The 24,048-nt window shown below is 40.2% G+C and overlaps 1 protein-coding gene and 1 pseudogene across 1 annotated transcript in view; one reads left to right on the top strand and one right to left on the bottom strand.

Annotated features, from left to right (window-relative positions):
• The window catches only part of KCNAB1 (potassium voltage-gated channel subfamily A regulatory beta subunit 1), a 389,333-nt gene that overhangs the window by 36,909 nt on the left and 328,376 nt on the right, over positions 1-24,048 (top strand). The window lies entirely within an intron of this gene.
• Positions 1,216-3,221, bottom strand: LOC108588775 (U5 small nuclear ribonucleoprotein 40 kDa protein pseudogene; annotated as a pseudogene).

Here is a 24,048-nt window from a genome sequence, read left to right as displayed (position 1 = left end):
TGACTGATTGAGCTGTGACATTGGCCTTCTGCCCTCAGACTGTGATACATACTATTGGCTCTCCTGGTCCTCAGGCCTTCGGACTCAAACTGGAACTACACCACCAGCTTTCCTGGGTCTCCAGCTTGCAGACTATCGAGTATGGGACTTTTAAGCCTCTATAATCATAGGAACAAGTTCCTTGTAATGATCTCTTTATATGTACCTCCTAATAGTTCTGGTTCCCTACAGAACTCTGACTAATGCCTTATACATTTGGGGACAAAGATATTGCTCACGGCTAGCCTTCTTGTCTCCAATTTTACTGAAAGTAATTTTAGGAACTAAACACTTGGTATTTTCTCTCTTTGTTGCCTTCAAGTAATAATTAATTTTTAGTGGTTTGTTCTTGGGTAGGAATTTAGAAACATTATGTAGCTGACAGAGGACTACATGCAAGGCTTATAAGGAGGAGCTGTTTTTTGCAGTCAGTTTCTTTTTTTTTAATTTTTAACTTTTTATTGCATTTTAGATTTTGGGGTACATGTACAGAACATGTAAGATAGTTGCAGCCAGTTTCTTGATGAGAATTCAGTAGGAGGAGCTCTTTAGCTGTGCGAATAGCCATCAGAAGGGTAGCTAGTTAGCAGCATCTATGGTACTAGGTAAAATAAAATTCTCCCAGCAGATAATGCCATGCTTCTTTACTCATTAAGGAATGGGTGAGCCATTTCCTGACACCCTGACTCTCCAGACTGTAAGTATCCATGGGAAATCAGGGACCCACATACCTGTCAAGTCATTTTTAGGTCTATTCTTTAAAGCTGGTTAGCTGCCCCTACACATTAGCATGCCTGAGGTCCAGAAGGGCTGGAGGGGCTGATATTTAGCCAGTGTGGTTGCTTCTGCTGACCCTCTTCTTCTCATAGCAGCTCAGCCTCCCATCAGGAGGCCCAGAGCCACCAATGCAGGAGTCTAAAAAGGCAGCAGGAAGACTGGGCTTGGGCCACCAATGAGGGGATCATCTGTCAGTGAGCTTTCACTTTTAGAAGATATGGCAGCTTCTAGCTAACTTTACCAGATGCTAGTTGCTGAACTCTTCCTCAAGTCTGCAATTGGAATTCTTTAGGGAAATATTGTGTTTATCTGGCTGCCACAATATTTATTTATTTACCTACTCAACTATTTGTTTGGTGGAGAATGTCACAGGGCTTAGAGTGGTCTCAGTTAAACTGTCAGCTCATGAGGCTTCTGATCTGTTGCAGTGGGTTTGGGTTTTTACACTTCAGGACTGTCATCAACAGGAAACAGAGGTACTTTGGGGTTTTTTTTCCCCACAAAAGCATCTATTTGGCTTTTAATGACTTAGAGAAATACAGAAGTAAATATCATACAAGCCAGTTGTGAAATTAAAAAAAATCCCAACCAACAAATTGTCACATTGGGTCTGCATTAGGAAAAGGAAACAAGAAAAGAGAAAAATAAATAAAACAGTCCCTATAATCTGGCAGGTGGTTTTTAGAGGCCATGGGGAGCTTGTCCTAGTCATCCTGGTGAAATGGGATAGAAGAGGTTTTTGGAATATGGCCACCACCTCCTCTGTTTCTTGCTAGTAATGGTCATCTGAAGGGAGGGTGCTAGCCTGGGTAGCGGAGATTTGACGTCACATATACAGGTCTCAAAGACAAGCAGCTTTGAAGTCTTCCATTCCATATCTTCACTGAATCTCTCCCATATCCAGTCTCTTGTCACTCGATGCTGAGATAATGATGGGTTTGTCAGGATGGAAAGCAACTTCACCGATGGAGCCAGCAGGGCCAGGCACTTTATACAATATTCACCTGCTCGTGGTATCCCACACATACACAAACCTGTCGGCTGAGCCAGCTGCTATTTTGCTTCCATCAAGTGACCAAATCTCAGAAGGTTATTTTCAAAGTTGTGCACATTTCCTTGAAATATCTTTACACGTCTCTCTTTAGGGGTAAACGGCCAGATATCCCAGAAACAAACTGTATCGTTCATTGCCTTGGACAAGAGATGAGAACCTTCAGAACTTAAACCCAGGCCAGTCACTGAACCTGCATGGCCTCTCATGGTGTAGGTTAGTTTGTTCTGGCATAGGTCCCAGACCTTGATACCATTGTCTATTCCACCAAAAATAATCTGATCACTTGTGTCATTGAAGGTCACAGCTAACACATGGCTGCTTACTTCTGGAAGTCCCAAAGCTTAACTGTGCCATTGTTACTGCCAGTGCAGAGAAGCTGAGGGCCTCTCCTGGCTGGATAACAGGAATTCACAAAGGAACTATGTCCCTTTAGCCTTTTAACCCTCTCGCCTGTTTCACTATCCCACACAGCCACAGTTTTACCTGCGAATGCCGAGAGGAGCATACTGCCATCTGTGTTGTAATGCAGTTCCATTACTGTTCCACTGTGTCCCTTTAGTGTGGTATAGTCATCACAGTCACCATAGACATTCCACCACAATATCAGTCAGTCAAATCCTGCGGATGCTGAGGTGGATCCATTGGGGTAGAACTTGCAGCAGTATACTTCACCTTCACATCCAGAGAGCAGCATGATTGGGGCTTGAAGGGAGGAACACTTCCCGGGGCCCGACCCCTCTACTCGTAACAGCAACTCATGATGCTGCAGCTTGACTGGGACCAGCAGCAACTCTGGGCCCTTAGGCTTCTCCTGTTCTATCACGGTGGCAACCAGATGGTGCTTTGGGTTTTTGAGGCCCACCTGCCTCCACTTTTGTGCCACTTCCTCTGTGGAGCATTCCCATCCCTCAATGCATAGGGTCCTGTAATCCCTCTGTCCCTTCCCCATCCTTCAAATCTGCTTGCAACTCCTCCACAGCTCTTTGGAAGCAATATGATGACTTCAACTTTATTGTGTGTGACAGTGACTTATGTTATTTCTCCAGGGACATCTGCATTTGAATAGCATGAAATCCATTAACCCACAAAGTAATTTCAGGCAAAAGTTTGGGAGGAAACTGGGGAGTTTTTACAGAATGGGGCTCATACCACATCTCTCCAATCACATTGTGTGTGGTTCTAACCCTCAATCACACACAGCCAGTCCTGCTCACTATACCCAGACATTTCTTAGAATTGCCTGGGAAATAGCTAGGGAAAATTTGAACTTACGGTCTTACTTTTTTTTTGCAAATTGGTCAAAAGCCATGGATCTTCTTCCTATTTAAATGTATACATGCATACATATTCAGATTTTCCGTGCAATTATAGGAAGGGTCACTGAACTCCCTAGAGCTCTCTTGGAATCACAGGGTTAAAGATAGTTTGGTATTTGAAGTAAGGAGAACTGGATTCAAGTTTTCACTGTGATGTTAGACAAGCTTTCTGTGTTCTTGTGAACTTGCTTTCTTGCCTGTAAAAGGAAAAAGTATAGACTCTAACAGTGGTTTTCAACCAGGTATAAAATTGCAGGAATGTATTACCCCTCACACTCATTTAGAAAATATACAGTCTGGGAGACAGGAGAATGCTGTTTTGAAAAATCTTCCCAGGCAAGTCAATATGCCCCAACTGGGGTTGAGAACTGTGAGACAAGGAGACCTCTATGATGACCCCTGTTTGGAGCATTCTTTGATTCTGAGGTTTTGTTCCTGAAAACCCCACAAAGTTGAGAAGATACTCTTTCTATTGTTGGGAAAAGGGAAGATGTAGCATGACAGAGATGCCCAGAAGCCTGACTTCACCTTTCTTCCCACTCTTGTCCATTGGTTCATGAGAGAAAGTGGCAGCAAGGGAGCACAGCCCTTCTAGAATTAATTCTCTTTTCACTGAGAGTCCATTGGATTGGGGTAGGATTTATCTATTTAACCTTGAAAGGATAGCGAATCTAATTTATCTTTATTTTTGAGAACCAATATGAGAACCTACTTGGCATATGGTAGGTACAGAATAGTTTTTTTAACTTAATAAATTTATTTCTCAAAATTTATTTTTTTTTAACTAATTACAATGAGCATCTGCTTCTCCACTTTGGTGGTTCTTTGAATATCACCAATATAATATTATATAAGATTTTATTTTTCCTGAAGTAATTGAAATAGATAAAAAATTTTTGATGAACTGAAATTCAAGGAATATTTACTAAGTTTTTATTATGTGCTTGACAGTTGAATTGTCAAAATAGTGAAGATTTAAGAAGATGGTTTACAGTTCTATGCTAATACTATATATATAAATATATGTAAATAGTACTTTTGAAAAAATTATAGTCCATTTATACCTTTCCTTCTTATTCCAGAAGGGGAGATATAAAATTTTATAAACTTAAAAACAATTTAAAAAGTATTATTTATTATTCCCTGGTTTGGACCCCCACTGGTGTTTTTCTAGCTGACTGCTCTTGTTATTTCATGTGGAAGGACCCAGCCACATATATGTGTTTTGGGTTAGGGAAGCAGCCGATTTTGGACTCCCTCAGAAGGCACCTGTCATGGAGCTGAGCTAGCTTCACTAACAGCTTTATCTTCTTGTCTACCATTGCATGAAATGACTCTATAAAGTAGAGTTCTGGCTGTGTGCAATGAGGGGTAACCCCAAGCACCAAAGGCAACAATCGAATGGACTGAAAGTGATGAGACTACATACTGCTCTGTCAGTGCTCTAGCTCAAAACTATTTTCACTCGGGAAAAGATTAAATTGCTTCAAATTCTGAACTTCTCCCTTAGAAAATTTATAATTGACTGAGTATAAGGAAAAAACTACCTTTTATTCATGACCATAGTTGTGTTTTTAATGTAAATCACCCTGGTGCAAATAATAAATATGATTTATTGTATATTATCTATGTGGTAGACTCTGTATTAGTCACTTTGATGCTGACATTGAATCACTTGACATATATTGAACATTTACTGTTTCAGATACCCAGCTGATTCTCACAGCAGGTTTATTAGCTTTGTACTATTATTGTCATCATCCTCATGCTATAGTTGAGGAAATGAAGGCTTAGGAGGATTAAATAAATTGTCAGAGTTTACTCAGCCGATAAATGGCTGAAAGCTGGGATTCCAATCGAGCTTTTAAAATCTTATTTCTAATTCAGTCCTCATGCCAATCCTATAAAGTAGTTATGGACATTTCCATTTTACAGATAAGGAAGCAGACTTGGGGAGGTGAAATAATCTAATAATGGTTACATAGCTAGTAAATGGTGGAGCCAAGCATGGAACCAGATTAGTCTGACTCATAAACCAATGCTTGCTTCATTGTGCCATACTGACTAGTTGTGGATTTAAAGCATGTTACAATGTAAAAAGGGAAGTACTTACCTATTTAAACTTTTAAGAGATTAGACATTTATTCTGGTTTGCCTAACAACTCTATTTTCTTGGATATTCAGTATCAGAGGAAAATGCCTGGTACCTGGAGAGTACCAAAAAAAAAAAAAAAAAAAAAAAAGACATGTTTATTACTGCTTACAATGATCCATCTTCTACTTTTTTACAGTAATATTTAAGTGAATTGTTTTTCAATAAAATTTCCTTTAAAACAATCCAACAACTGACTGTTTAACACCTACTGCTTACAAGGCTCTGAGTTAGGTGCAATAATGACTATAGCGTTGAGTGAAACATGGTCTGTTCTGAAGAATGAGGCAGGATTCATGCCCCACCCAGGAGAGCAGATAGGCAAATAAGCAATAGCAGAGTGTCATACAGGTCCCAGGGAGGGAGAACAGAAATGTCACATGAAGAAGGTGGAAACAGAGATTGGCCCTGAAGATGGTACATTAGTTTGTTTGGGTTGCCACAGCAAAGTAATACAGATGAGGTGACTAAGGAAGACAAATTTATTTTCTTACAGTCCTGGATGATGGAAGACTGAGATCAAGGTATGGACAGGGTAGGTTTCTCCTGAGGCCTCTCTCCTTGGCTCACAAATAGCTGCCTTCTGGTTATGTCTGCACATGGCCATCCCTTACTCTTTGTGTCTGTCTTGGAATCTTCTCTTCTTCAAAGGACACCAGTCACCTTAGATTAGAGTCTACCATAATGGTCTCATTTTAACTTAATTACCTCTTTAAAGGCATGGCTCTGTTTCCAAATACAGTCACATTCCAACATCCTCAGGCCTCAGGCCTTCAACGTATGAGTTTTGAGAGGAACAAAATGAAGTCCATGACAGATGGGTATACTATCAAGAGAGGGGAAGTCTAGACCGAGGAAACAACATGAGACAGGTTAGAAGGGAGCAGTGTGAAATGCATTTGGGGGAGAAATTAAGTAGCCCAACATGATGGAGAAAATAATGGCATTTAGGAGAATCCTGAATGGCAGAGTGAGGACTTGATGCTTACACTGGTGGGCATTGGAGTGATTTGAAATTCTCTCGTAGTGGAATGATTTGATCAAACAGTGATGTGTTGGACTGGCTGGAAAGAATAGAGAGAGAAGGCAAAGAGGGCTTCTAAGAGGCTTACCCAGGAGTCCAGTCATGAAGAGATGAGAGTGTGAATGAACAGGCCAGTAACGGTAGTAGGTATATGAAAACAGCGAATCAGAGGGACACCATATTTGAATGACTCCACAGAGGCTTACCTCAATGAACCTGTGACTAGTTGGCTGTGTGTTAGGAGAAATGAAAGAAGTAAAATAAGGCTTTAAGCCTTAATGAGTACATGGATGGTTTTGTCATTACCTGAAAGAGGAAAGGCAGTGAGGTGGAGGTAGGGGGAGTTCTCTTTGGGAGTAAAGATGTTGAACTCAATTTAGGACATGCCAAGCTTGATGTTCAATAGACAGAAATTTAAAAAAAGATGGGTCTAGAATATGGGAGTGACACTGGAGTATATAAAAGGTTATTAAGTTATATAAAAAATTTTACCAGGAAAGAAATTGGAGAGTTATTCACTAAAATGTTAAACCAGTTGTATTTGGGAGGCAGACTACGGTTTATTTGTATTCATTCTTTTACTTTTTAGTATTATTCAAAATGTTTGTTATGAGCTACTTCAGTAATGTTATAATTATATTAGTGTGAGGTATCTATGTTTCTTAAGTCCCTATATAAGATGGATTTAAAATCCCTCTTCCCTCACTCATGATAAGCCTAATACCTTCCACAAGATGTCTAAGAATTTAGGAGCCTCACTCCCAATTAGTCTGTGGATTCTCTAAAACCTCACAGGCCCTGCCCCTATTTTGTATCTCCTTTATCTAGATATTGAATCAGAATTTTGCTTATTTTGAAAAGTAGAGATCATAAAGAGACTCATGAAAGTCCTTGGCTAATACTAGAATTTATTAAAATTCAGGAGAGATTGTGGGGCTTTACATTGCAGATGTGCAAATAACCTAATTTTGACCTAGGGGCATCCTTCTTAAAGAATCCCTCAGCTACTTCTGCCTAAGTTCATGCCACTCATCTCTACTTCTCCTCTGGTGGGCACTTCTCCTCCTCTGTTATTTTCTAAATTCCTTCCATTTTCTTTAGAAAGTCAATTTAGTCCTCTTTATATTGTACTCTTCTTTCCAGATTTTTTTGGGGGGTTCTTATCTTTTCTACCCAAATGTCCCAATAAGGTGTCTTCCTAAAGTAGAACAGTTTCATTCTTAAGAAGAATTTTAGTTCCAGCCTTTAATATATTTTTTACCATACAGTAATTGAGTTAAAGATTTACTTCAAAAAATAACTAAATGTTGGGCATCATGGAGAGAGAGATAAGATGATCTGGGAAGAGTATATAGGGTGGAAAGAAATGAGGCCTTGAGGAATGCCCACGATGAGGGATGGAGTTGGGGCATAGAGAACTCTGGGAAGGAGACAAGAAAACATGAGGTAGGAGAATCAGGAGGGTGCAGAGCCAAATTGAAGGACATGAGGGCTTTGAGAAGGGGCGAGAGATCAGTCTCAAGGGACAGGGTTCCAAAGAATGAAAATGGAGGCAAAGTCATTGAGGCCATGGGATCCCGTACAATGATACTATTAGGACCCAGACCCAGGATCCCTGTTGGGATTGTCACATTCACTGGAGGATCTGTGACTGCCTGAAAGAATGGGGACACGCCAGAAATCCTACACTAATCATATGAAACTGGCAGTGCATGGTTGTGTACTGCCAGCAAACCCCTGAACACTGAAGTTGGCTTGGCTGAATGTGTGCTTAGCTGCTCTAGGGGCTCACCTAATAGCCAGCCTAGCTTTGTGCCCTGCTGTTTGCCCATAGCAGCCTCAGATACCAGTTTCTCTTACTCATATCTCCCCAGTTGCAGGGATTTGTAATACAGAACCTAGGTTCCCGACTCTGCTGTTTCCTGACTGTGTGAATTCAGGCAATCACTTTGCCTCCTGGACTCAGTTTCCTTATCTGTTAATGGTAATGAGTATAATTATACATGCCATCTGGGCCTCCCAGGGTCATTAGGAGAGTGACATGAGAAAAAGTGTAAGTATAAATGCTCTGTCAAGTGCTATTGACTCAGACTGCCTGGGCTTGGCCACCACTTACAAAATGTGACCTTCAACAAGTTGTTTAATTTTGTTGACCCTCAGTCCCCTCATCTGTAAAATTGGAATAATAACTATACCTACCTCCTAGGATTGCTGTGGGCTCTAAATAAGTTAGTAGACATAAGAACCATAGAGCAAATTGTGACATTTAGTAAATGCTATACATTTGTTAGTTAATATTATACTATTACTATTATTATACAAGTGGTGATGTATTTATCTACATACATACCATTTTTTTGTCCCCCATAGGATCCAAGACATTCCAAAATTTATACAATAGAGAGAGATGGCTTAAATTAGAAGTGGGTGAAAGATGGTTATTTCTTCTGTTTTCATGCTCCTGCCTCTGTTCTGCAACCACCTTCCATTCTGTTTTCTGCCAGTTTGATTCTGCTTCTGCCAGGCCTGGCTTGGATCAGTTTGTAGCATCTCCAGGCTCCCTGTTCTACCAAAGAGAATTTATATTCTGTCCAGCTATGTTTTAAGTCAGAGTGTGATTACTAAGGAAGTGGAGAGAGACCAATAGCGCTCTCAGGGCTGGGAGGCAGGCTGGGGAGAGTCTCTTAAGGAAGGAGACACTGCAGGTTTTTTGGAGGCAAAAGAGGAAATTGCTAGTGGATACAGAGGAATAGAATATGCTGGCTAGAAGGAAAATTTATGGGAAGAGTGCCTGGGACAGTCAAAAGAGCATGCGTTCAAGGTGACCGGTATCTAAGAACAAAGTTGGCTGGATTTTTAAGTCTTCATAAATCGAGTGAAACAAAGCTGTGTCTTTGCAACCTAGGGTGATCAAAACATCTTGCAGGGTAACTCCTCTTTGCCTTCCTCCACCTGAAGGTAAGTAAGGTCAGTTCTAAGTAAAACTGGGAAGCCTGCCAAAGTGTATCCCTCCTTCCCCAGCCCCCTTTCTCCTGTCTCTTGTCCCATATTGGTTGGGCCATTTTCTTTCCCATCCCTGGGTTCCTTTGCTCCATAGTGCTCATGTCTAACATGCCAGACTCCAGATCCAGTCAATACTGATGGAGACCAACTAAGTGGCAGGAATTCTCATGCATGTTCTTTAACATTCCAGTATCTTTATATCTCTGTTCTCATAGAGAAGACAAAAACTCAGAGATGGTGGGTGTATAGTTCGAGGCCACACAGAAAGTGGCAGGGATAAAATTAAAACCCAGGACTCCTGAAGACTGGTCCAGAGGGCTTTCCATTATTCCCCACTAAGTCCCCACCACTTGTCTTCAGTGACCTCCATTGACACTCCACCCACTTCAGCAAAGCTCTTCCCCAGCTCATGTGACCTCTAGTCCTCAGGGCTGAGCATATTCTTAGGTTCCAGGCTTTGATATCCCTTCTTGCACTCACAGCCACCTTTTCTACTAGCAGGCCTGTGCCCATATCCACTACTATCCACAGCCACCTTTCCTACTAGCAGGCCTGTGCCCATATCCACTACTATCCACAGCCACCTTTCCTCCTCACCATCTCCAAATTATCAACAATTTCCTGGGCTTCACTTTCTCCCCTAGCCAGCTAGGCACAATTTTACCTCTGTCTTCTTAGAGTTTTTCTGCTTAGCCTGAGAATTAAGTTGATATCAGACAGGAGAAAAACACGCAAACGTATTTAGTGTCACATTTATGTGGCATGGAAGCTTTCGTAAGGAAATAAAGGCCCAAAGACCTAGCTTGAGTTGAATTCTTATATCCTGAACTGGAGAAAGATAAGCAAATTGTGAGAATGTGACAGGGCTAAGAGGCTTGGGCTATGGGAGTTAATTGGTAGAGAAGTAACTGGGAAGATCAGGTTAGTCTAACAAGGTTTGTACAGATTTCCCGCGGCCTCAACTTCCCATCCTTGATGATAGAAGTATTTTTTTTGCTGGTATGGGAAAGACAACTTTCACATGGAATTTCATCACCTATTTTTAAGAAGAGGAAGAGTGATCTTCGTGCACCTGCTGTTTTTCAAGTACCTTTAATTCAAAATTGTCAATATGCCAGTGTGGCACCTTTTTGGGGCAAGGTGTTCTGAACTTCTGTATAACTGAGCACATATAGGCTATCCCTACAACCTCTGGACTGATACCTTCCCCATTTCCTTCCTTTCCCTCCTTTGGCCTTGCAAATCCCAAGTTTGGGAAATCTAAATATTTTCTTTTCTGCATCTACATAGGAGCTAATGAGCACAGTGCAGAAAAACCTCATTTTGCCAAACAATTGGCCTCAAGTCACCAATGAGCAGCCTTGTTTGGGGGCTCAATGCAAGCTGATGGTCTTTTTCTTGGAGCCTTCAGTTGTGTTTCACTTGCTACTTAAGTGTTTTATCTTCCTTTTCAAGCTGTCTTCTTTTGCCCAACTCCATGACTCCTATCTGATGAACTTGCCTTTCTTTTTCCCCCTGGGAAGAAATTAGAGCCCATCTTTCAGAATTGTCTTTAAAATTTAGCTTTTTTTTTTTTTTTTTTTTTTTTTTTGGTGATGGAGTCTCACTCTTGTTGCCCAGGTTGGAGTGCAATGGCACGATCTTGGCTTACCACAGCCTCTGCTTGCCAGGTTCAAGCAATTCTCCTGCCTCATCCTTCCAAGTAGCTTGGGATTACAGGCATGTGCCACCACACCCAGTCAATTTTTGTATTTTTAGTAGAGACAGGGTTTCTCCATGTTGGTCAGGTCAGTCTTAAACTCCTGACCTCAGGTGATCCAACCGTCTTGGCCTCCCAAAGTGCTGGGATTATAGGTGTGAGCCCTGCTCAGCCTAAAAGGTAGCTTTTTAATCCACAGAATTATCTGTATTAGTTCCTGTCCTATTCCTTTCCACCTCTGTAGCATCAGTGGTTTCCCTCCTCTTCAAAGCCGATGTCTCCCTCTCAGGCTGTGCTGTGGACCACATCTCTCCAGACCTGGCACCCTCTGCTGTCTTCTTTATTCTTTGTTCCTGTCTTCTGTTACTGCCCTCTCAGAACACAAGCCTGTGCAAGTGTTCCCCTTTTACAAACAAAACGAAACTCCTCTCTTTTGCACTCTCCTCCCACTAGCTGCTGCCTGTCTTCTTCCTAGACGCATCCTACGTACTTCTGCCTTCTCATTTCTGTTCAGCCTCTTACCTCTTGCACCCTAGCTTTCAGACTCCATCCCTATAGGAACACTGCCCTCTACAAGGTGATGTGTGCTTTTACTAATAGCTAAGGGAGCAGTTTCAGACCTGGCTCTTCTTGTTCTTTGAACCCTCCCTCCCTTTTTTACTCCTCTCTTGACTTTGAGGGCATTGCTTTTCTGACCTTCTCAGTATCTCTCTCTCTCTCTTTTGTTTTTCTTTCTGGAGATGGGGTCTCACTCTGTCGCCCAGGCTGGAGTGCAATGGTGTGATCAGAGCTCACTATAGAGTCTACCTCCTTGGTTCAAGTGATCTTCCCACCTCAGCCTCCCAAGTAGCTGGGACCAGAGGTGTGCACCACCAACCACTCCCAGCTAATTTCTTTTTATTTTTTGTAGTGACATGTTCTCCCTATGTTGCCCAGACTGGTCTAGAATATCTGGGCTCAAGCCATCCTCTTGCCTTGGCCTCCCAAAGTGTTGGGATTATATGCATGAGCCACCGTGCCAGGATATCTCAGGGTCTTTGACTCCATCTTTGAATGAGTTCTCTTTTATCACTGACCTTCCACCTTGGTACTTCTCAGAGATTCCTGCTTGGCTGGCTTTCTTTTCCCTTTATACACTCCCCATGAGTGGATTCACCCACATTCTTGGTAAGTGAATGATCACTTATAACTCACAGCACTGGAATCTTTGTCTCTTGTCCATTTGTTTTTTCTGACTCCCCATATTATCATTTTTACATATCTGTGAACTGGACACTTCTGCCTGGATGATTCCCAGTCACTTCTATTCAGCATGTCTAAAATGAAATTAGAAATTAGTATTTCTTTATCTCCTCATTCCATTCTGTTTCTCCAACTCCCCATCCCTATTTTCTGGAAAATGGTATGATGAGGTACACAACCACTCAGATCAGAAACTGGGGCATCCTGTGGGACTCATCATCAGCTCTGACCCCTGCCCTCTGTGCATCCAGGAAGTCATCAAGTCCTATTGACTCTGCTTCCTAATGATCTCTTGAATCCAGAGTCATCCGCATTACTTCTTACCTTAACCATTGCAAAGCCTGATCTCTCTTATTTCAGTTTTGCCTCATTTTACTCCATCACCCATGGTGAAGCTAGTGATTTCAAATACCAATAAAATTAGGTCACTTCCCAATTTAAAATCCTCAGTGGCTTCCCTGGCTTACAGCTTCAAGTCTGGGTTTACTAGCACACTGTACATTCCCCTTCATTGGTTCCTCAATTTATAGCTTGATTTCTCATCAGTTTTACTCCTTTGCATTTCACAAGCTTATCCTGCTGAACTATGTGGAGAAAAATCTGTTTCCAAAATGTACAGGCAATATGGGACCTTTAGTGGGCAGAGCAATATACCATTCATTCCCTTTTTTAGCTTCATGTCCTTTTGCACCCTGTTCCCTCAGAGAGAGTTCTCCCATTCCCTTGGTGAATTTCTATTAATATTTTGGGCATCTCAAGATTATCTATTTGAATAAGTCTTTTCCCAGCTTCTCTCGGTAAGTTTACGTTATATGGCTTATCTCATTTTGGGCTTTTCCCGCCGATTATAAATGTCATCACCCTAGAAATTTTTGGAAAATGTGGAAAAATAAAAAATAAAAATTGCCTGCAATTTATTCCCCCAGAAATAATTTCTCAGAATTTTAGTAGACCTCCTTTTGGTATATTTACCATAAATATGTACATACATTTAGAAACCAGTATTATACTATGTATTGTTCTTTGTTCAAGAAAAAAATTCATGGTAAATATTCTTCAAAGTCTTGACATTTCATTTAAAAATGGATTCTTCTGATTTCAAAACAAATGCATGCTCATGTAAATAAAAATGCAAGCAGTGTAGACATTCACAATTTAGAAAAGCAAAGTCCTTCATAATCGTCATAGGTTTTAAATCATTTGTGACACACTCTTTCAGACTTTGCTAAGCGTCTCCTAATTTCAATATACATTAAAAATTTATATCGTGGGATAATAGGCTTCATCTATTTTGAAACTTTCTTTTGAAATACATTTAACAATGTATGTTTGAAAATGTAAAAATAAACTTTAATGGTATCTCAGTTGTAATCATTTTGTATTTTTCTCCTCTGCTGTACCCTGAGGCCTTGGAAGAAAGCTGTTTTCCTGCAAGTGAACTTAATTTGCTATTTTCTGAGTAATTTGGGAGAATATCGGACAGATAGTTGTGACTACTTTTCCTCAGAGAACTCCTTGCACACTGGAGGAGGGTGAGTCCCGGGGGGCCCTAGGGACTGACCATGCTTTGCAGCTGCTGCTGAAGTTGGCTGGCAAGGTCTCTCCTTGGATCTGGAACTTACCTTGACTCAGGACAGGTTCCTCCAACCACAAGCTCGTGGATGCCCTTCTCCTGCTCTCTAAAAGTGCTGGTGATATTTTTCCACATTGAATGGTCCTCTTGTCCCATGACTCCCTTCATTGGACACCTTCTCAGCTTTTGTTTCTGACTAGGAGCTGTGCACTTATAATCCCTTTTTGTTAAGAGGAGAAGCACTGGAGCCCAGCTGATGGGATCACAAGGCTAAGAAATCCAGAGCTATTTAAACCTCTGCGTAGTTCAGCTAACCTGTTCCATGATGAGAGCTGCCTGCCTAGTCCAGGGAGCCACCCCAGAGACATAAGCCTTCCTTCATACCACAGAGTGTGTGTGTGAGTAAAAAGCCACCCACTGGCATTGCCAGAAGAAACAATGGATGGTGGGTGAGGAGCTCCGTGCTGTCACAAAAGACAAAATGCTGTTATGGCTGGTGTGTGTTATATCATATTGCCAAACCCTGTGTTTTATTAAAGCGGTTTAGGGGACAGGTGCTGGGGATAATGCTCATGTATTGATAAACCACAAGCGCTTCTTGCCCCTTCTAATCTTTTGCATTGCCTGTTCCATTTTCCAGCGCACCCTAATATGACAGTGTGGTTAAATGGATATGGTCATGAAATTCAGGGAAAGAAAAGCTTATTGTTTCTAGTAATTTGTAGTTAAAATTTCACAATGATACATGCTTTATACTTTTCAGATACAGGTTAGGAAACATCTGTCTCCAAAATGTACAGGTAATATGGGAGCCTTAGTGGGCAGAGCAAACATGTGCTAAGGTCACTTTGTTGGGTCAGGGTAGGGTTGGGGGAGGCACTGTCATGGGCTTTTTAACAAAACAAATAAACAATCAAGTATTTTCCAGATTCTGATACCCATGCTGAATTGAAGGGCCTTTTTGACAGGGGTAACATTTGACCAAATATAAAACCAAAAGCAATTACAAAAACAATTAATACTTTTAAAAAATATATTTTATTGCACTTTAGGTTATGGGGTACATGTGAAGAACATGCAGGATTGTTGCATAGGTACATACATGGCAATGTGGTTTGCTGCCTCCATTCCTCCATCACCTATATCTGGCATTTCTCCCCATGTTATCCCTCCCCAACTCCCTACCCACTGCTGTCCCTCCCTTAGACTCCTACAACAGACCCCAGTGTGTGATGCTCCCTTCCCTGTGTCCATGTGTTCTCATTGTTCAACACCCGCCTATGAGTGAGAACATGTGGTGTTTGATTTTCTGTTCTTGTGTCAGTTTGCTGAGAATGATGGTTTTCAGATTCATTCATGTCCCTACAAAGGACAGGAACTCATTGTTTTTTATGGCTGCATAGTATTCCATGGTGTATATGTGCCACATTTTCCCTGTCTAGTCTATCATCGATGGCTATTTGGGTTGGTTCCAGGTCTTTGCTATTGTAAACAGTGCCACAGTGAACATATGTGTGCATGTGTCCTTATAATAGAAAGATTTATAATCCTTTGGATATATACCCAGTAATGGGATTGCTGGGTTGAATGGAATTTCCATTTCTAGGTCTTTGAGGAATCGCCACACTGTCTGCCACAATGGTTGAAAACAATAGCTTATTGTGAGACAGAGGGTAAATCACTAAACCTCCTTGAGCCTGGTTCCTCATCTATGAAATGAGGATAGTTACACTGGCCTTGCTGACTTCATCAGACACTTGTGAGGTCTAAACAGGGTGATGGCTAAGAAATAGAAAAGCATTTTAAAAAAAAATTTTTTTTTTTTTGAGACAGAATCTCACTCGGTCACACAGGCTGGGAAGTGTAGTGGCGTGATGTCAGCTCACTACTACCTTTGCCTCCTGGATTCAAGAGATTCTCCTGCCTCAGTCTCCCAAGTAGCTGGGATTACAGGTGCGCACCATTATGCCTAGCTAACTTTTGTGTTTTTACTAGAGACAGGGTTTCACCAAGTTGACCGGGCTGGTCTCAAACTCCTGACCTCAGGTGATCCTCCCGCTCCGGCCTCCCAAAGTGCTGGGATTTCAGGTATCAGTCACTGCGTACTTTTAAATAATAATAAAAAACAAGATAGGTGGTAATATAATGGCACAACTTGTCCAAAATGCAGGGGCAGAAACTCATAATTTGAGGATGTTTGTCCTTGCTACAGATTTGAAGAGATGGATTCACCTGTAGAAATAAGTATCAACTGGTTAGATCACAGGAGAAGCCTCCGAACATCAGATCAAGAACATGTAGAACGTGCAGAAAAGGCCTCAGGGCAACAGCTGGTCAAGCAAGAGTTTGCTTTGCCCATGCAGCAGCCTTACAAGAGTTTATGGTTTTCCAAAGTCAGTATCAGATTCTATGATCTGTCACTAGGAAACCTAGTCCTGCAATGCTGGCAGATGAACTAACTTCCCATCCCAGGGCCAATTTACTTTACAGAACATTATCACTGTTCTTGCCTTGGGGCTTGAGCTTCACTTGAAAATGGCTTCACAGGCAAGAATGCTTCCTTGCACATACTTTTAAAATGCTCTATCATCTTTGTTCTTCAGACTGGCTATTTCTATCAGTAAAGCCTGTATGCAAACCCCATGTTTTTTATGAATCAAATTTAAAGACACACAATGCAATTCTTTTAAGTGGGAAAAGGTCACAGAGGGGCTCAGTTAGAAGTTGACAAAATGTGCCTGGCTTCTTACATTTATTGTGGTTTAAGGGCAATATCTCTGATAATACTTTCAAAACAATGTGTTCTTTGTCCCATAAATGTAACACTAAATGAAGAGCTGCCAGCCACTGAAGACATTTGCTTTCGTGGCATTTTTACACCTCAGTTTGCTTGCACACTTCCTGCCTCATTTAATGCTATCCTCCGGAACAAAGACAGCCAAAGGCACAATCCCAGGTGATGCCCAAGGCAAGCCTCACAAACAACAGACCGAATTTGATGTGAAGGAAAAGGACTCTCAATCTCCAAATGCTTCCTTTTCTATTGGCTAATATGTAAAGTTTAGCAGCTGGAACAGCCTTTCTTTGGAATGTCCCTCTCTGTCCCCTTTCTCTATTTCCAGGCAACCAATGATCTGCTTTTGGTCACTACAGATTAGTCTGAATTTTCTAAAACTCTATATAAATGAAATTGTACAGTGTATACTCTTTTTTGGTTTGGTTTCTTTGACTCAGCCTAATAATTTTGAGATTCATCCATGTTGTGTGTAGCATGAGTTCATTGTTTTTGTTGCAGAGTTGTGTCCTATTGTATGGATCTGTTGTGATTTGTTTATTTACCTTTTGATGATTTTGGGTAGTTTCAAATTGCCATAGCATTCCTGTCTCTTGGAGGATTTTCAAAGACATCTTGTTAGCAGCTTTTAATTTAATTCCAAGAGGATTAGATTTGAATTTGTAAAAATTTATTGAGACTTATAAAATATAGCTTAGAATATAATCGATTTTGCTAAGTGTTCCTTACACACTTGAAAAGAATGTGTTTTGCTGTTGTTTGGTAGAGTTTTATATAATTGTCAAATGATAAATTAGTGGATAGTGCTGTTCAAGTCTCTTATATCACAGCAGATTTCTGTCTCTTTGTTTCATTAAATATTAAAAGAGGGGTGTTAAGTTCTCCAGATGGGATAGCAAATTTGCTTTTTTTGGCAATTCTATCAGTTTTTGCTTCATGCATTTTCATGTTCTGTTATTAAGTATATGAGTATTTAATTTTGTTATGTCTTATAAATTGGCTCTTCTATCAGTGTGAAATGAGCTTCCATAACCCTAGTAATATTCTTTGCTTTGAAGTAGACTTTTTCTAATATTAGTATAGGTAATCTTTGTTTAGATTAGTAGTTTGATAGTAAATCTATTTCAATCCTTTTGGTTTTGATCTATTTGTGTCTTTACAGCTAAAGTAGCCCTCTTGTAGCTGGCATACAGTTGGGTCTTGGTTTTTTATCCAATTTGACAATCTCCATATTTTTAAATTATGTTTAATTAAATGTAAATTAATTCTATTTAATTACTATCAATGTAATTATTTATGTGGTTGGATTGAAATCTGTCATTCTTGTATTTGTTTTCTATTTGCCTTACCTATTCTGCATTCCCTTTAACCTCTTTTTCTGTCTTCTTTATGGATTCATTATATTTTAATGATTTTATTTTTTCCCCTTTTTAGTTTAACAGTTATAACTCCATTCTGTTATTTTAGTTATTGCTTTAGGGTGTTTAATATACAAATGGTCCTTAACTTATGGAGGTTCGACTTAGGATTTTTTGAGTAGAAACCATGCTTTGAGTACCTACCATATAACAACCATTCTGTTTTTCACTTTCAGTGTCTAGTATTTGATAGATTACAAAATATTCAACACTTTAGTATACAGTAGGTCTTGCTTTAGATGATTTTGGCCAACTGTAGGCAAATGTAAGGGTTCTGAGCATGTTTAAAGTGGGTGTATTAGTCTGTTTTCACACTGCTATAAAGAACTGCCCGAGACTGGGTCACTCATAAAGAAAAGAGGCTTAATGGACTCACAGTTCTGCATAGTTGGGAAGGCCTCAGGAAACGTAAAATCATCCCTCTGATGGTTGAGTGCTGCCACTTGGCCCCTGCCACCTTGGGATCAAATTATTTCTATCGTATTTAAATGTTATAGTTGAGTGACTGCAGTTCCCACTGTTAGATCTGATATACAGAGAAGAGCAATTACAAGGCTCTTCAAAGATGCAGGTGCTGCCCTCACATATCTGTTTTGCAAGGCATTGGTCAAGGATTTATCTTCTGTACCTTCCCAGCTGGGATGCATAAGTCTAAAGTTACTAACCCACTCCACCATCCCAATCTTTATAATCCTTTGGATCTCTTCCTCTACATTAAACCAAGGGAGATCAGGCATTTCCAGCTCACTTATAGTGAGATATCTTTTAATATGCATTTCAGCTAATCAAGCAAATAAACTATTAGAACCTTTTTAAACTCCCTGAGCTGCAACATTAAAAGTGGAGTTTCTACTTAGTGGGCCCAAATCAATAAATTCAGCCTGATCCAACTCTTACCTTCCTTCCACCATTATTCCATATTCTTAATATCCATTCCCGTGCCTATTCTTGAGATTCTGTTTACGTTAATTAGAGAACTCAAACAGTTCTCTTGAGTGTAGTGCACATCCTCATGGGTCACACTCTCAACCTCTCCTCTAGGGGCCGGCCAGGACTTTAGTCTGGTTATAGGTCGGGAAGAAAACAGGTGTGTTGGGGGTGGGTCCTGAGACAAATCAACAGTCTTTTGCGTGGCAACTGCCTCAGGGGAGGTCATCACTATGGCCTCAGACAGTGCAGGGTTTATTTCCTCAGACAAAGGTGGAAGGGCTGATGGTGACATGGATCAGGGAGGGGATGTTGCCAGTACTGGGGATGGGAAAGCTGTTTCTTCTGGGGAAAAAAAGTTTCATCAGACTTTATAAACTCAGTGTCCCCAGCTTTATCAAGATCTTCCCACACATCTGCATTCGAAGTTGTGGGGTCCCATTCTTTTCCAATCAATGTGCTCACTTTAACAGTTGACACCCGGTCAGGCTATGCATGCACCTTTCATTGCAGGTCAGCCACTCACATGATAAGAACTTCTGTCTGTTTTTCCACAATTTTAGCTCTTTATGGGAGGTAAGACTTTCACTCAGGGCAATCTTAGCAGATTTCAGGCTCAGTATCTGCTTATGAAGCTGGGAGACAGAATCCCTGAGTTCATAATTTCTTTCATGACCTTGTCCACTGAACTTAGGAGCAACCAACCAGCTTCATTGTGTTCCTTGATTTTCTACATATGGTTAAAGGTATTATCTAAACTCCTTGCCTCTCATCAGTGGTGAATCAGGAGTGTTAAATGCATTTATTTTGCATAACTCTCTAAATGGTTCACACCAAGGATTATCAGTGTTCTCCATAATATTAGAAGTAGAGTCCTTAGCATTTTTGGGTCTAATCATATTAAGCAGCCAGTTCCAGAAACCCCAAAACCAATGAGAGAACTCCATTCTTAATATTCTGTTCCTCTAGAACCACTTCTGGTATTAAAATCTGTATTAGTCAGGGTTCTCTAGAGGGACAAAACTAGTAGGGTATATATAGGTGTTGATTAAGTGTTAACTTACACGATCACAAGGTTCCCACAAAGGCTATCTGTAAGCTTGAAGAGCAAAGAGAGCCAGTCTGAGTCACAAAACTGAAGAACTTGGAGTCCAGTCTTTGAGGGCAGGACACATCCAGCATGGGAGAAAGATGTGGGCTGAGAGGCTAAGTCTGTCTCACGTTTTCACATTTTTCTGCCTGCTTTATGTTTGTGGGCAGCTGCCCACCGGATTAAGGGTGGTTCTGCCTTCCCCACCGCACTGACTCAAATGTTAATCTCCTTTGGCATTAACCTCACAGACATACTCAGGAGCAATACTTTGCATCCTTCAATCCAATCAAGTTGACACTCAGTATTAACCTTCACAACCTAGTACCCAATAGTTATTTTTTTCTGATCCTTTCCCTTCTCCAGTCCTTCACCCTCAGGGAAGCTCCAGTGTCTTTTGTTCCCCTCTTTAGGTCCATGTTGTCTCATCATGTAGTTCCCATTTATTAGTGAGAACCTGTGGTATTTGGTTTTCTATTCCTGTGTTAGTTTGTTTAGGATAATGGCCTCCACCTCCATTCATGTCCCTGAAAAGGACATGATCTTGTTTGTTTTAATGGCTGCATAGTATTTCCTGGTGTATATGTATCAGATTTTCTTTATCCATTCTACCATTGATGGGCATTAGGTTGATTCCACGTCTTTCCTATTGTGAACGGTGCTGCAATGAACGTTTGTGTGCATGTATCTTTATGATGGAACAATTTATATTACTTTGGTGTATTCACAGTAATGGTATTGCTTGGTCAAATAGTAGTTCTGTTTTTAGGTCTTTGAGACCACATTGTTTTCCACAATTGTTGAGCTAATTTGCACTCCCACGAACAATGAATAAGCATTCCCTTTTCTCTGCAACCTTGCTAGCATCTGTAATTTTTTTGACTAATAACAGTCATTCTGACTGGTATAAGATGGTATCTTATTGCGGTTTTGATTTGCATTTCTATAATAATTACTGATGTTTTTTTTTTTCCATATGCTTCTTGGCCACATGTATGCCTTCTTTTGAAAAGTGTCTATTTATGTTCTTTGCTCACTTTTTAGTTGGGTTTTTTTGCTTGTAAATTGTTTAAGTTCCTTATAGATGTGAGATATTACACCCTTGTCAGATGCATAGTTTGCAAATATTTTCTTCCATTCTGTAGGCTGTCCAAATACTCTATTGATAGATTATTTTGCTGTCCAGAAGCTCTTTAGTCTAATTAGTTCTCATTTGTAAATTTTTGCTTTTGTTGCAATTGGTTTTGGCATCTTCATCATGAATTCTTTGCCACTTCCCATGTCCAGAATGGTATTAAGTGATTTTTCAGGGTTTTTATAGTTTGGGTTTTATATTTAAGTCTTTAATCCAGCTTGAGTTGATTTTTGTATATGGTGTAAGGAAGGGGTTCAGCTTTAGTCTTCTGCATATGACCAACCAGTTATCACAGCATCATTTATTGAAAAAGGAGTCCTTTACCCATTGCTTGTTTTTGTCAGCTTTGTCAAAGATCAGATGGTTGTAGGTGTGTGGGCTTATTTCTGGGTTTTCTATTCTGTTCCATTGGTCTCTGTGTCTGTTTTTGTATGAGCGCTATGCTGCTTTGGTTACTGTAGCCCTGCAGTATAGTTTGAAGTTGGGTAGTGATAAGGTTTGGCTGTGTCCCCACCCAAATCTCATCTTCAATTGTAGTTCCAATAACCCCCACATGTCATAGGAGGGGCCCAGCTGGGAAGTAATTGAGTCATAGGGGCGGTTACCTCCATGCTGTTCTCCTGATAGTGAGTGAATTCTCACAAGATCTGATGGTTTTATAAAGGGCTTTCCCCTTCTTTGCTCTACGCTTCTCCTTACTACCACCATGTAAAGAAAGATATGTTTGCCTCCCCTTCCACCATGATTGTAAGTTTCCGGAGGCCTCTTCAGGATTCCCTGTGAGTCAGTTAAATCTCTTTCCTTGTAAATGACCCAGTCTCTGGTATTTCTTCATAGCAACATGAGAATGAACTAATATAGGAAGCATAGTGCCTCCAGCTTTGTTCTTTTTGCTTAGGATTGCCTGGGCTATTTTGGCTCCTTTTGATTCCATATTCATTTTAAAATAGTTTTTTTCTAGTTCTGTGAGGAATGTCATTGGTTGTTTGCTAGGAATAGCATTGAAACTTTAACTTTCTTTGGGCAGCGTGACTATTTCAATGATGTTGATTCTTCCTATACATGAGCATGGAAAGTTTTTCCATTCATTTGTGTCATCTTTGATTTCTTTGAGCAGTGTTCTGTAATTGTCACTGTAGAGGTCTTTTACTTAGCTAGTTAGCTGTATTCCTAGGTATTTTATTCTGCTTGTGGCAATTGTGAATGGGATTGCATTCCTGATTTGGCTCTCAGTTTAGCATTGGTATATAGGAATGCTAATAATTTTTATACATTAATTTTGTATCCTAAGTGTTTGCTAAAGTTGTTTATCAGTTTAAGGAGCTTTTGAGCTGAAACTATGTGGTATTCTAGATATAGAATTATGTTGTCTGCAAATAGCGATATATTGACCTCCTCTCTTCTTATTTGGATGGGCTTCCTTTCTCTTGCCTGATTGCGCTGGCTAAGATTTCCAATACTATATTGAATAGGAGTTGTCAGAGAGGACATTCGTGTCTTATGCTGGATTTCAAGGGGGATGCTTCCAGCTTTTGCCCAGTCAGTATGATGTTGGCTGTGGGTTTGTCATAGATGGCTCTTATTATTTTGTGTTATGTTTCTTCAATACCTAGTTTGTTGAAAGTTTTAAAATATAAAAATATGTTGAATTCTATTGAAATCCTTTTCTGCATCTATTGAGATTATCATGTATTTTTTGTCTTTAGTTCTGTTTATGTGACAAATCACATTTATTGATTTGTATATGTTGAACCAACCTGGCATCCCAGGTATAAAGCATACTTCATTGTGGTGGATTAGGTTTTTAAAGTGCTGCTGGATTTGGTTTGCTGGTATTTTGTTGAGGATCTTTGCATCAATGTTCATCAAGGATATTTGCCTGATGTTTTCTTTTTTTGTTGTGTTTCTGCCAGGTTTTGACATTAGAATGAAGCTGGCCTCATAGAATAAGTTGGAGAGGAGTCCCTCCTACTCAATTTTTTTTGGAGTAGTTTCAGTGGGACTGGTACTAGCCCTCATTCATATATCTGTTAGAATTGAGCTATGAATTTTTCTGATCCTGGGATTTTTTTTTTTCATCAGTAGGCTATTTATTACTGATTTAATTTTGGAGTTCATTATTGGTCTGTTCAGGATATCAGTTTCTTCCTGGTTCAGTCTTGGGAGGGTGTATGTGTCTAGGAAGTTATCCATTTCTTCTAGGTTTCCTAGTTTATGTGCATAGAAGTGTTCATAGTAGTCTCTGATAATTATTTGTATTTCTGTGTGGTCTGTGGTAATATCCCATTTGTTGTTTTGAATTGCATTTATTTAGATCTTCTCTCTTTTCTTATTTATCAGTCTAGCTAGCAGCCTATCTGTCTCATTAATTTCTAAAACAACCACTGCACCACCACCACCACCAGCTCTTGGATTTGTTGGTGTTTTGAATGGTTTTTCATGTCTCAATCTCTAGTTCAGCTCTGATTTTGGTTATTTCTTGTCTTCTGATAACTTTGGTGTTGGTTTTCTCTTGCTTCTCTAGTTTTTATTTCAGTTGTGATGTTAAGTCACTAATTTGAGATTTTTAAAAAATATATATATATTTTATTGTACTTTAGGTTCTAGCATACATGTGCAGAACATGCAAGATTGTTGCATAGGTACATACATGGCAATGTGGTTTGCTGCCTCCATCCCCCCATCACCTGTATCTGGCATTTCTCCCCAACAACAGAGATGGTATGGTACACAAGGCTGAAAATATTTACTCTCTGGCCCTATAAAAAGTTTGCTAAACTCTGCTCTAGCATAATTTAGAGGAGC

This window comes from Callithrix jacchus, chromosome 17 (assembly GCF_049354715.1).
Source record: "Callithrix jacchus isolate 240 chromosome 17, calJac240_pri, whole genome shotgun sequence".
Taxonomy (NCBI): domain Eukaryota; kingdom Metazoa; phylum Chordata; class Mammalia; order Primates; family Cebidae; genus Callithrix; species Callithrix jacchus.
This window is presented reverse-complemented; position numbering and strand designations above follow the sequence as displayed.